The following is a 12,829-nucleotide window of genomic DNA, read 5'->3' as shown; positions in this document are numbered from 1 at the left end:
TTAACCAATCTGCTCTGATAAAGCCAAAGGTGCCTGGTGGGTGGGGCTGGTGGGTGGGTGATGCTGGTGGATGGGGTCAAAAATGCTGATAGCAGTGAATGTGCTATCAAAGTCCTTTACCTTTGCACATGTGTCCAATGTCACTGTTTAATTGTGCTGCCATCTAGCATTTTTAGACTATGCTATCAGTCTCGAATCCCTTTGCATCCACAAGAAATCTAAGCCCACTACACCTTGAATTCTGTTGATTCTTATCTAATTCCAATTTGCTTTGAATGTTACTAGTTCAGATTCTTACCTAGAGCATTGACATGGTTAACAGTGAAGAGACAGAAATCCTTTCACTATAAGTGTAAATCATCATCTTCTTTTTTCCAATCTCAGATTATTTGGCTAATTGAGTCACAATCCATCTGCTAATCAGCACCAAAGTGGTAATATTTAAGATGATGGGAAATTAGCCCATCCTCTTCCTTCCAGTAATTGGGCACCTGGACAACAGAAAATGTTTTCATTTGTCAAACCATTTTATTAATACTCAAATATTCAGGAAAGTTCGAGTAAATTCTACATTACAAATAGTAATATCAGTCTGAGAACTCATTTCATGAAGAGTAAAGGACAAACCACATGTTCAGTCTTATATAATAGTTGAATATAATGTAAAGTTACATTATTGACAGCTCAAGACCAGAGACAAGGCAGCAAAATCCAATTAAGTTCAATCCTTTATTAGCTTAGCTCTAGTGGACAGAATCTTGCCAAACTAAAGCTATAACTTTTTAATAATTAGATCTATCCTAAGGGATTCTAGGGTAAGGCTACCCTGAACCTCTTCCCTCTTGCTCACCCATCTCAGGAGAGGTAGTCTTTTAATCAGGATTTCTTTTTGGGAAAGTTCTATGTTGCCAAGTCTCCCCCACTGCTGCTGCAGCTGGACGTTGATCATGTATAATTGGATAGCGCAATTATAAAAATAATACACTACACTGTACTTCATTGTATGGTCAAGACTATCTTAGTACAATGGAAGCTATAAGGTCATACAAATAGAAAAGAGTAACTGTTAGCACTGTACTTTGTTTGCATTAGAATATACATTATTGTCAAATAATATAAATTATGAACTGTTCTAGCTTCTCGTTATTTAGTTATGTATCCAACCATATGAAATAATCATTCATACACTTAACACTTACAGTATCTTCAGTATGAGAAAAATAGAACAAGATGCATTCTGAGAAAAAATAATAAATTTCTTAGCCTAGTTTATTGCTATAAGCAAACACCAATCACACAGCAATTAGTCAGATCTTTCAAGCAATCTGGAAGACTTTGCTAAAACTTTAATGATAAAGCAATAGTATATATCTTTGAAGTCCTAAATAAATAAAACACACATTTATTGACAACTTTAAAGCATTGTGTTTGCCCAGAGAATATTTGATAATTCATGGAGGTTATATAAATATATATTTACATTCAGGGTTTACTGAGCCACATGTTATAATTGGAACAAATTAATTTTCCACATTTTCTCTGTCATTACCTGATGTTTAATCTTCATATTTTACCCTTCTTTCTCACTTAAGTTTTTCTCCTGTCCTTATTTTATCTAATTCCAACTTTCATTTCTTATCCTTCTTTACTCCCCTTTATTTTAGTGTAGTTGAAAATAGTAACTTATTTACTTCTATGTTTTCCAGTGGAAGAGAGGGAGAGGTCACGTGTGGTATTCTCAAAGCCTGATTGGTCCAAAGATTGAGAGAAAAGCTCTTAAATGCTCCTTCCTTCTCCTTATTTCCCAGTTTCCTCTCAGTCCGTCCTCTCCTTCAGTTTTCCCATCTAGATCCCATGCTTATTCCAGGCAGGGAGTGTCCCCTTCCCCTTCTGCTTCCCCGGAACCAGCAAGGAGGGTAGCTGTGGACTCATTGGAGGGCACCTCCAGAGCCCACTAGCCTGCACCTAGATTGGCTCCACAGGATCCAGGCTCCTCTCATGAGGACCTAGAGGACCTGGAACACCTCCGAGAGCATTAAGAGGCATTTCAGCGGCCATTTCCCGGGGCATCACCTAGTGAGACAGGAGCTCCCAATCTTCTAGAGCTCAGGTCAGACACAACCTGCAGCATCACAGGATCTCATAGCAACTATGCCCAATATGGGTTCCTTACTTTGCCCAAAGATATGACCAATTCAAGCCAGCATTCAAAAATACACTAGACTGTGATTTATATATCTCAATCACAGTAATCATCAGATCACCAACAATTTAAAGGTTCCCCGGAGTTTATGGGAGATAAAGAATCAATATCACGAGCAGATAGAAAATCCAATTCACTTTTAACACATAAAAATGAAAAATAGTCTTTTTTCTGACATGCTTTCAAAGAACCTTTTTTTAAAGTTAAAAGTACTATAGGTAAGTTCCAAATAATTTCAAAGTGAGTCTAACACTATATGGTAAATCTCAAGGTTTCTTTATCCACTGTGAGTTTCAAACAAAATAAAACTCTGTGCATTCTTTGAATACATACTTTAAATCAAATCATTTCCTGGCAAATATAAGGGAAAGAAATGGAAGCAGTAACAGATTTTATTTCCTTGGGCTCTAAGATCATTGCAGATGGAGACTGCAGTCATGAAATTAAAAGATACTTGAGAAGAAAGCTATGACTATCCTAGATAGCATATTAAAAAGTAGCAACATCACCTTGTGAAACAAAGGTCTATATTGCGAAAGCTATAATTTTCCCAGTAAAATTGTATGTGAGAGTTGAACCATGAGCATCAAAGAATTGATGCTTTTGAATTGTGTTGTTGGAGAAGACTCTTGAGAGTCCCTTGGACTGTAAGGAGATCTAATCAGTCAATCTTAAACGAAATCAACCCTGAGCCCTGACTGTTCTTTAGCGTCAGATACTGACTCTGAAGCTCAAATACTTTTGGCCACAAAATGAGAAGAGAAGATTCATCAGAAAAGACCCTAATGTTGGGATAGATTGAAGGCAAAAGGAGGACAGAAGAGGATGAAATGGTTAGACAGTGTTATCAATGCAGTGGGCATGAGTTTAGGAAGTGGAGAACAAGGGGGCCTGGCATGCTTGGACCATGGAGTCATGAGGAGCTGGACACAATTTATCAAATAAACAACGAAGAACAGTTAAAAAGTTACTGTTCAAGAAAGTCCTATCAACCCCTCTGATCAAATGATTGAAGAAAGATATGAAGCTAAATCCACGAAACTTCCCTATTTAGGTCTAAAGGAGCCACAGTGGCACAGTGGTTAGAGGGCAGTAATGCAGGATACTTTTGCTGATTGCTGCTGACTACAATTTGGCAGTTCAAATCTCACCAGGCTTAAGGTTGATTCAGTCTTCCATCCTTCCAAGGTGGGTAAAACGAAGACCCAGATTGTTGGGAGCAATATGCTGATTCTGTAAACCGCTTAGAGAGGGCTGTAAAGCACTGCAAAGCAATATATAATTCTAAGTGCTATTGCTATTGCTAAATAGGCTTAATTCAACAAGTTGGATTCATACAATTTTAGATCTATATATATAAAACCATAGAAATAGTATCCAAACTCTGGGTGAAAAATATTACATCCTGGGTATCATTCAAACTGACAACATCAACCACACAAAAGTCAAAAACAAGATTAGAAGTGAATCCATCATGACACTGAAAAAGATGTTAAAGTCCAAACTTAGTGGAGTAAATATCATCAAGGCAATTAACACCTAGGCAATTCCAGTTATTAGATACCCACCTAGAATACTGAACTGGATTCCAGCAAAACTAAAAGCCCTGAATAGGAAGACCAAAAAATAATGACAATTAAATAATGCCCTTCATCCACACAGCAATGTTGACAGACTTTAATTACTAAGGAAAGTGATAGGCATGGAATGTTACAAGTACACCAGATAGTTGAAGGAAAAAAATGGCACTGGAAAAATATATGAAAGAGAGTAAAGAAGATGTACTGAACCTAGTATGCCATGATGGCTTATTCAGTACTGGAGAGACCAAACCGGCCTACAAGAAAGACTAAATGAAGAATAGAAATGACATGGCAAGAAAAGATAATACACGTATGCAAAAATTGCAGGCAAAGCAGATAACAACAAGAGCTGGGAATGGTTAAGTGCAGGAAAATTGAAGAAAGGCAGAGGGACGAATTCTGGCCACACAAGACCAAATCTTTAGAACAAATGCATAGAAAACAGAATTGAGACGAAAGCAAGAGACGGCAAATGCTGCCACTGCAAAGAAGCTGAAGAAACTATGGACCACCTAGTTAGGTACTTCAAGAAGACACAGACTTGCTATAAAAAATAATGTAACAAAATAGTAATAATCGTATATTGGAATATCTGCAGAAAATATCATCTGAAGCAGCTAAAATGCTCTGGGATTTTAGACTGCCACATAACCCCTCAGACCATTTTCTATAAAAAAAGACAAAAAAGTCCGGATAGTGGTCAGGGCTATCCAGAAACAGGAGAAAAGAAGAGGAAAAAAACCAGGACAAAATTTTCACAGAAGCAGAATTGGAAGATCTGCAAAGGTCTACTCAGGCAAAGAAACTGAAGTCTTGCAGAAGTACCTGACAAACCAAAGGGAGGGAATAGCAAAAGACTAGAATCATTACTGAACCATTCTTATTCTCAAGTCAAGCACCTGGACGATATGACCAACCATAATAATACATTTATTATGCTGCCCAACTCCCAAAGATTCTGTCTTCTATTTGTCATGCCAGCATTCACATTTCTAATTTCATTTTACAATGACTTATATAAATTGCTGATAATAGGTAAGATCTCTAGAGATTGTCAGCTCATATTTGAATGAGGACACAACATTCTAAATCAATGAGAATACATCATTCTAAATCAAACTGATTCTTTTTCTGATACACTATTAAAGCCATGTTGTTAAAAACAGATAATAGGAAATGACAAAGTAAACTTATATTTTTCCTTTGAGGTCAATTTTTTTTCCTGTTTTTCTTTCTTCCTCAACTGCTTTTTCTAGCTATATCTATTCCTTCTAAATGTACAAATTCTATTTCTCTTTTACATTAGAGTATACCAGTTTATCTTTAGTTTCAACCTATATTTATTAACTCCAAATAGTACTTATTACTTATGCCAAATGCTTCTCAAATTCCTAACTACTTGGATTATGTTTGGCATTTTATTTGAAACTTATTTAGTACACTGACATCAGGATTACAAAATCATTCAGAGTTGCCATGCCTCACTGCTTCCACATACAAATAATTCATTCACGGCCAGACTACAAATTGTATTTCCACTGCTTTTTTGTAGTTGTAAGCATGCAAAACCTGAAATTATCATGTGATAAATAACTTAGGTTCAGTTATTAAGAGGCAACTACATGTTTACATGTGACCCTCTGTATTTTAGGGGGGGGGAGCTCCAAGAGCCATAGTGGATAAAGATTAGCAGCTAAGGCTTCCATACATTTTCATCACTACTCATGCTGGTTGAGGCTGCTGAAAGTTGTAATTCAGCCATAGCTGCAGGTCAATGTGTTTCCCAGTCTTCTTCAATCATACATACAAGAAAAAAAGTAGGGCAAGGGAGAACAAGGGCCCATGGAGCAGAGAAACCGTTCCATGCCTAGTATAGTTGTTTAAATATTCGGATGTACTTCTATCCTCTTTTAAAACCTGTGTTTGCTTGTTTGGCATTATTCTACTTAGTACGATATGAGTGTAGATCTCTGCCAGATATTTCTCTAGCCTGCAGCCCTTTCTCACTATTGCCAATTTTCAGTAAGTAAATAGTTATTTAAAAGAATATGGTGAAAAATAGTAGAATAAAATTGTGAGAAGGAAAGTGAGACATTATGAGAAGAAACGATTTTTCACTTTGGATGTGTCCAATTTGCTCTCCTCTTTTTCCTGCTCATTTGCAATTCCTGAAACTTTTGACCAAAATCACCATAAAACACAAATCTTAGAAAAAACGTGAACCCATTATTTAGTGCTCAACCAAAGCAAACAAAAAAACAACAACCCAACCTTTTCTTTTGGAACAGAAATTTGAAAGTTTGTGTTACAGAAATTTGTGTTGTGAGTGGTTGATAACCTTAAAGTTCGGATTTGAAGTTTGCATTACGATGTCATAAAATATCCTCCTACCCAGTTGTCGACCTCTCCTGTTGATCATATGCATGCTCAACTGCCAATTGAAGCTAACAGATGGATCTGGCAGAATATATTTTATATATATTTTACTATACCATTTATATACTGTATTTACTATATTGCTATACTATCATATATTTATATATTTTATTTACTGTTTATATAATACATTTTACTATACCAAAGCTTGTATCACCGTAAACATGTTGGCAATAACATTCATAACGTAGTGGCATTTTGTTTATTACTAAAGGCATAGATTTGAAAAAATCACTCTAGAATAGCAGCAATTACAACTCACACAGACAGAAAACTAAAGGTGATGTCTGACTTGTATAAAAACACTGCAATAATAAAGGAAGGAAATGAAAAAAGCACTAGAGAGAGAAAATGCAGCGGAAAACTATTTGAAGTAAATGTTACCAGGCTAGTTTTTTTGAAAAATAACAACACAAAAACTATTTTCCTTTCTCCTCTATAAAGCTCTCCAATTATCTCGGTTAGGCCATGCTGGTTTTTTCCTGAACAAAGCTTGCATAAAGAAATCCTTTATCAATGTTGTCATTAGAGTAGAACTTCTAAGCCTGACATAGCAGATTATGAAAGAGCCCCTTAAATAAGGACAGGTACAGTGGTGGGTTGCAGGCGGTACGCCCCGATACACGCATACTGGTGCCTACCGGAAGCAGCAGCCACCATACCAGAACGGTGCTTTGGAGGGCCTGCCCGCCTTCGTTCCTTACTTGTATTTGAAGGAAACGGGCCAACTGCGCATGCATGTGTAGTGTACAGCGCCTGCACGACCCTCCACTGAGCAGCTGGAGCTTCACAGGTGGTGGGTGTGCATGCGTGCACAGCACAGGTGCCTGTGATGCATGCCCGGCTCCCGTTGCAGTATACCGGTTGCAACGGGAGTCGAAACCCATTACTGGACAAGTACCTTTCTCCCAAAGCAAACCACCAGAAAAAAGCTTTGTATTTATTCTCTAGAGCAATAATTTGGTGCCCTCTTGATTCTTTGGATTGTAAGCTGCTCATTGGCCATGTTATTTGTAAACAATGGGTACTGTAGTCCATGAAGGATAGAAATTAAAGTTTTTTTGTGACAATATATAGTTATTTCATTCTCTGTTCATGATTTGATATCAGGCACAACTGAATGTACATATCCTTGGACTAAATGAAATAAGGAGCATATTGTGCTCACAAGTCAAGGAATACCTGTAATTTTTATGTCAATGAGCCTTAGGGATAATGCATTCCCTTCTTCTAATATAGCCATAAAAAGGTCACAAATTTCACTTCAATCTGTAAATTAACGGGATTATAAATAATTAAGTTAGTCAAAATAAGAAATCACAAGAGGTCTGGAGTTGTAAATAATGGCTGGACCAAGAGGCCCCTTTCACTTGCATTTTTGTTACCTCTCAACTGCTCTACTGCACAGCTTTCCTAATCCAGGCAACTTGCAGGTATATAGATATTAACCTGCAGATTTCCTCAGCCAAATAGATCACAATGTAGAAAATTCTGGTGCCTAGAAAGACTAGCTTAACATAAAAGGTGAATTCAGCCAAAGCTAAACTACAGTTAGTTGCATATGGAAGCAATTAGTTGCATATGGAGGGCTTTGTGTCTTTTCTCAGTCACACCATAGGAGAGGAAAAGCAGATGGAATTCAACTTTTATTGATGTGATTACACAGTAAATTTCATAACTTTTTGAGTTTAACATAATCCATAGTTCAACATAATCCATAGTTTAGAGATATATAAATTATATCTATGTTTCAACATGCCACTAGCGTTTTTAATTCTAGGAAATCAAAGTACACCATAAGCTGCTAACCAAATAGATGAAATGACTTTTTAATCTATACATTCCATGTTTTTCATAGTATAGTATAACAGCTGGCAATCTTTTCATATCTTTTTGGGAATTACCATGGGAGTGAAATTACAACACTTAAAATAAGCCATTATACTTATATTTGTTCTACACACAGTATATAGTTATTGATTTATGAACCAATGGACTATTTTATTAATGCTTTTCTATCAACTATTAATCATTATAAATAGTTTTGGGTGTGCTGTATCTTATAGCAAGCTTTTTTAAATAATTAAAAAGTTTTTTTATGGGGATACATTTTCAACTAGTTACTGGTAAAAATAACTAGTTAATTCAGAATAATGGCAACCGATTAGGACATTTGCAGTTCATAAAAAAAATATTTTATATCTACATGAAGCTGCTGGGTGAGATTATTCGTCGGTGAGGGATTAAATACCACCAGTATGCGGATGATACCCAGTTGTATCTGTCCGCCCCGTGCCAACTCAGTGAAGCGGTGGAAGTAATATGCAGTGCCTGGAAGCTGTCAGGGTCTGGATGGGAATGAACAAGTTGGCGCTCAACCCTGACAAGACTGAGTGGCTTTGGATGTTACCCCCCAAAGATAGTCCAGATATTCCACCGTTAAACCTGGGGGGTGAAACTCTACACCCCTCAGAGAGGGCTCACAACTTGGGTGTTCTCCTGGATCAACAGCTGACATTAGAACACCATTTGTCAGCTGTGACCAGGGGAGCTTTTGCCCAGGTTCGCCTGGTGCACCAGTTGCGGCCCTACCTGGACCGGGAGGCACTCCAAATGATCACTCATGCCCTCGTCACCTCCAGGCTTGACTACTGTAACACGCTCTACATGGGGCTGCCCTTGAAAAATGTTCGGAGACTACAATTGGTCCAGAATGCAGCGAGCGATACTGAGTGTATCCAGGTACACCCATGTTACATCTATCCTCCGCGAGCTGCACTGGCTTCCTATCAGTCTCCGAACATGCTTCAAGGTGCCCTACATGGCCTAGGACCTGGATATCTCCATGACCGCCTCCTGCAACATACCTCCCAGCGCCCAATAAGATCCCACAGGGCGGGCCTTCTCCAGGTACCGTCGACCACACAATGTCGTCTGGCGGCTCCTCGGGGAAGAGCCTTCTCTGTAGCTGCCCCGGCCCTCTGGAACGATCTCCCCCCTGAGATCCGGACCCTCCCCACTCTCTTGGCCTTCCGAAAGGCTGTTAAGACCTGGATGTTCCGGCAGGCCTGGGGGTGCTGATCTTTGATTGGACTTCAGCCCCATTATAATCGAGTATATGTTGTGTCTCTTTTAATCTATTTCTGTTTGTATTTTAAACTCTTTTTAATATTTTTAAACTGTTTTATGTAAGCCGCCCAGAGTCCTTCGGGATTGGGCGGCATACAAATCTATTAAAATTACAAAAATTAAATTACAAATAGTGAATGAATAAAATATGCAATTTTAGAATATTTTCTATCTCTGTACAAATAATCAAAAGTGAAGCGTATAAGGAAAATAAAAATAGCATACACACAAGGAACAAACTGATCTAATAGACGAGATCAGTTCCAATTATTACATCATTTGGCCAAAAATTAAGAAACATAAACTGCAATAGACAATGCCTATTTTTAAAAAATAACTGCAGCCTATTAATCACAAGCCTACTGTTAAGTAAAGCCTTAAATGCAGACTTTCAAAAGCACTTCCAAATGTATGTTTATTCAGATTACAACAGTTTTAGGAGATGTTAATTTCATAGAAAAACCAGAATTAGTATCGTTATTCCTTTTGCTTATAAAACATCAGTTAATGTCACTTAACACAACTCTGTGAACCATTTTGAAATTGAATAAAAGACAGAATGGAATTCCTATAATATGAGAATAGTTCCAGGTTTTTTATTTATTTATTTCATTTATTGATTACATTTATATTCTATCCATCTCATCATTTTGCAGTGGTTCTGGGAAGTATACAATATAATAAAATATAGAAATATAGAAAAGCATTATAACTATAAAAACAGATTTTAAGAAAATTGTCTTCTATACAGACTGCTTACTTTCCAGTGTTCTAAATAGTAAAGGCTCAGGCAAAAAGAGACAAAGTAGAAGAGCTAATAGCAATACATCCAGGACTATTCAGGATTCTGAATTAGAGGAATTCTGCTAAAAACTTCAGGATTCAAGATCAGGACAATGGACAGCAACCCAGCATCTAAGATTAAAACAATGTATGCTCCTTCTGGTAAATCCACCCATTTAGATTCTACAAATTTTTACAGATTCAGTGGTCTTTTCTTTGAAGACGATAGGAATTGGGCTCAAGGAATAGGGATTTTGGTGAAAAATGCTTCTTACAATGTTTCAAATCACTAGTTGAATCTGAAAAGCATTCATACAAGGGTAGTTCAGAATATACTCAATTTGAGTTAACTATGGCTAACCAATCCTGCACAAGTGAATACTAACTGGTATACTCTGCTCTTACAGAATTATGGAGTCTAAGAAATTATTCCTGAATGGCCTGGAGGACTTACCAAGTGATACTGGTTGATAATTCCACTGAGGACCTATATTCGTGGTAAAATAGCATATAAGATGGGCCAGTGATGTTATCATACATTCAAAATGCAACCAGGTGCCCATTCATGGGATTCTGAATGGGATCACACTTGGGTTCTGGATTCACAACCTCTTCACCCCAGCAGACAAAAGGAGTGTTTGTCCAGCTTCTACTAATTTATCAGTTGCATCCTTTTTAAGGGTAAACTGAAAATGACTCATGCCCTCATAACCTCAAAGTTTTATTTTACAATGAAGTGTTTTAATGTTTTTCAAGGACAGTCAGAAGTATATCAGAGCAATATACTTGACAGCTGGTGAAGCCACTCTGTCTGGGTAACAAAAGTTTCATGGATGGTGTTTTTATCAACAGGCTTCTGAATAGAACTGAATGCAGGTTTTAACCTGTAAACTCCTACCTGCCTTGGCTCCCTGTTATCCAAAAACCTTCAGACCGAATCTACCTATTCAGTGCTCTCCATTCAAAAAGAAAGACTTTGAATTCCTCCTTTGAAGCAAAGTTTAGGGTCAGGCTTATCACGATATCTTTCTCTCTGTAGTAATCCAACTGCATGTGCTTAAAAATAATTCTTACATTTGATTGTGATTTTATAGCTATTTTATGGAAATAGCTGTGTGGTTGTTTATTTTGTTTTACTGATACAAACTGTTCAAAATGACCAGACATACTGTTGAAGATTCTCTCACATTTTATAAAACATCTATAAAGTCAAGTGGAAAGCTTTTGGGACAGTGCTGAATCTTCTATTAAGAACAACAAACCAAGTGATAAAAAGATAAAAAGAAACTGGTGAATTCAGAGGAAAAGCAGAGACATGAACTGGTAAATCACATAAATTACCTTTGGCTTACTTTTCATTAGAAAGATCAGTTTTCCTTTCAGATGACACCATTTCTCTTCTGGCTCTGTGTAGAACAAAAACAATTTCAGTTTGAATAGTCTTCCTTGATGCACTGATTCTTAAAAATAATAAAACTGGGGAATCATTAATTTAAAATATGCTTCATTGGTAGCTGATATAGGATACATTTTACATAGGCCTTTTATGCAGCAGAATGAATATGACATCCAGTGTAGCAAGGTGATATTTCCACTACAATATTTATTATTATTACCATCCCATTCTATAAAACACCTCCCCCCCCAAACAATTATATTTGCAAAATTAGATGACTGTATGGCATTAGGCTGGCTTTAAATGCCTTTATTTACAAAACACACACACACACACCAAAACCCCCAAATTCTGCCTTTTGTATCCCATAAATAATTGTCCATTTTTGTTTTTAAGATACCCAATAGGGATTAGGTGCCCTAAACAAATCCACTGGATGGCTATTAATGGAAGTAATAAGGTTGAAGAAATATTGATGCTTTGCCATCCTTATTGAGATGGTCCCTAATTTGCAAGCAAAGAGCAGCTCAGGATCACCGAGAGTGGTTACGCAGGAGCAATACAATCCAAGGGTTCTGCCACTTACCCATCCCAGGCAGAGATTAGGGCCTCAACCAAATTGCCCACCAGAACTTCTGGGGAAAATCCCAAGTTTTCTCTGGAATCCCATTTGATCCATCAATTGTATAGAGCAGGCTGATAAAAAAAAAGCCCCGTCTCTCTGCAGGAAGGCATGACACCAGTGAGTTAAAAGAAAACCAGAAAGGAATCTGTCCATGGCAATGGACAAATATTAATATACTCCACTATCAGATCATATCAAAGATATGCAAGTCGTGGGCCTGCACCCTGGAGACACAGCTGACTGTGCAAAGTGGTGTTCAATTATCTGAAAAGCAGACCCTGCACTTGCAGGAGTACACTAGGAAAAAGACGACTACCAGATCATTTCTCAAAAGTTCCTGAGAAAAAAAGAAAATATGTGTGGCCCGTAGTATAAATTGAATAATCAGTGACTCAGGAGAGGTCCATGGTGGTCATGGAGGCTATGAACTGTTCCCTTAAGCCCAAGTTCAGACAGAATGAGTAAAATCTATAACAATTCATGGATGACAACCTTCTTCCCCATCATGGACTCTTGTTTGGTGCAAATAGGAAACCTGAACATATTTTCTGAGAGGGTAACCTCTCCTCTAGGCCAAATCAGTAAAATTTGTCAGATCTGTGACTTCCTCCAAGATAAAATCATAGAGGAGGCACTTTTATTACACACCAAGCTAGCATTTAGATGCTCCAAAT

General features: G+C 37.4%; 1 protein-coding gene across 6 annotated transcripts in view; it reads right to left on the bottom strand.

Moving 5' to 3' along the window:
• Positions 1 to 12,829, bottom strand: part of INPP4B (inositol polyphosphate-4-phosphatase type II B) — a 221,525-nt gene that overhangs the window by 167,220 nt on the left and 41,476 nt on the right. For 4 of the 6 annotated variants that reach the window (XM_087724358.1, XM_087724356.1, XM_087724352.1 and 1 more), the window contains exon 2: positions 11,487 to 11,540. The gene's annotated coding sequence lies outside the window, so the exon portion shown is untranslated. Of the gene's footprint in view, positions 1 to 11,475; positions 11,541 to 12,829 lie in introns of all 6 variants that reach the window. The other 2 variants (XM_087724357.1, XM_087724355.1) reach the window with 1 other exon arrangement.

Source organism: Thamnophis sirtalis, unplaced genomic scaffold, assembly GCF_051295495.1.
Source record: "Thamnophis sirtalis isolate CommonGarterSnake01/CBP01778 unplaced genomic scaffold, rThaSir2_p1.2 scaffold_10, whole genome shotgun sequence".
NCBI classification, from domain to species: domain Eukaryota; kingdom Metazoa; phylum Chordata; class Lepidosauria; order Squamata; family Natricidae; genus Thamnophis; species Thamnophis sirtalis.
The sequence above is the reverse complement of the archived record's forward strand: the minus strand, read 5'-3'. Positions and strand labels throughout refer to the sequence as shown.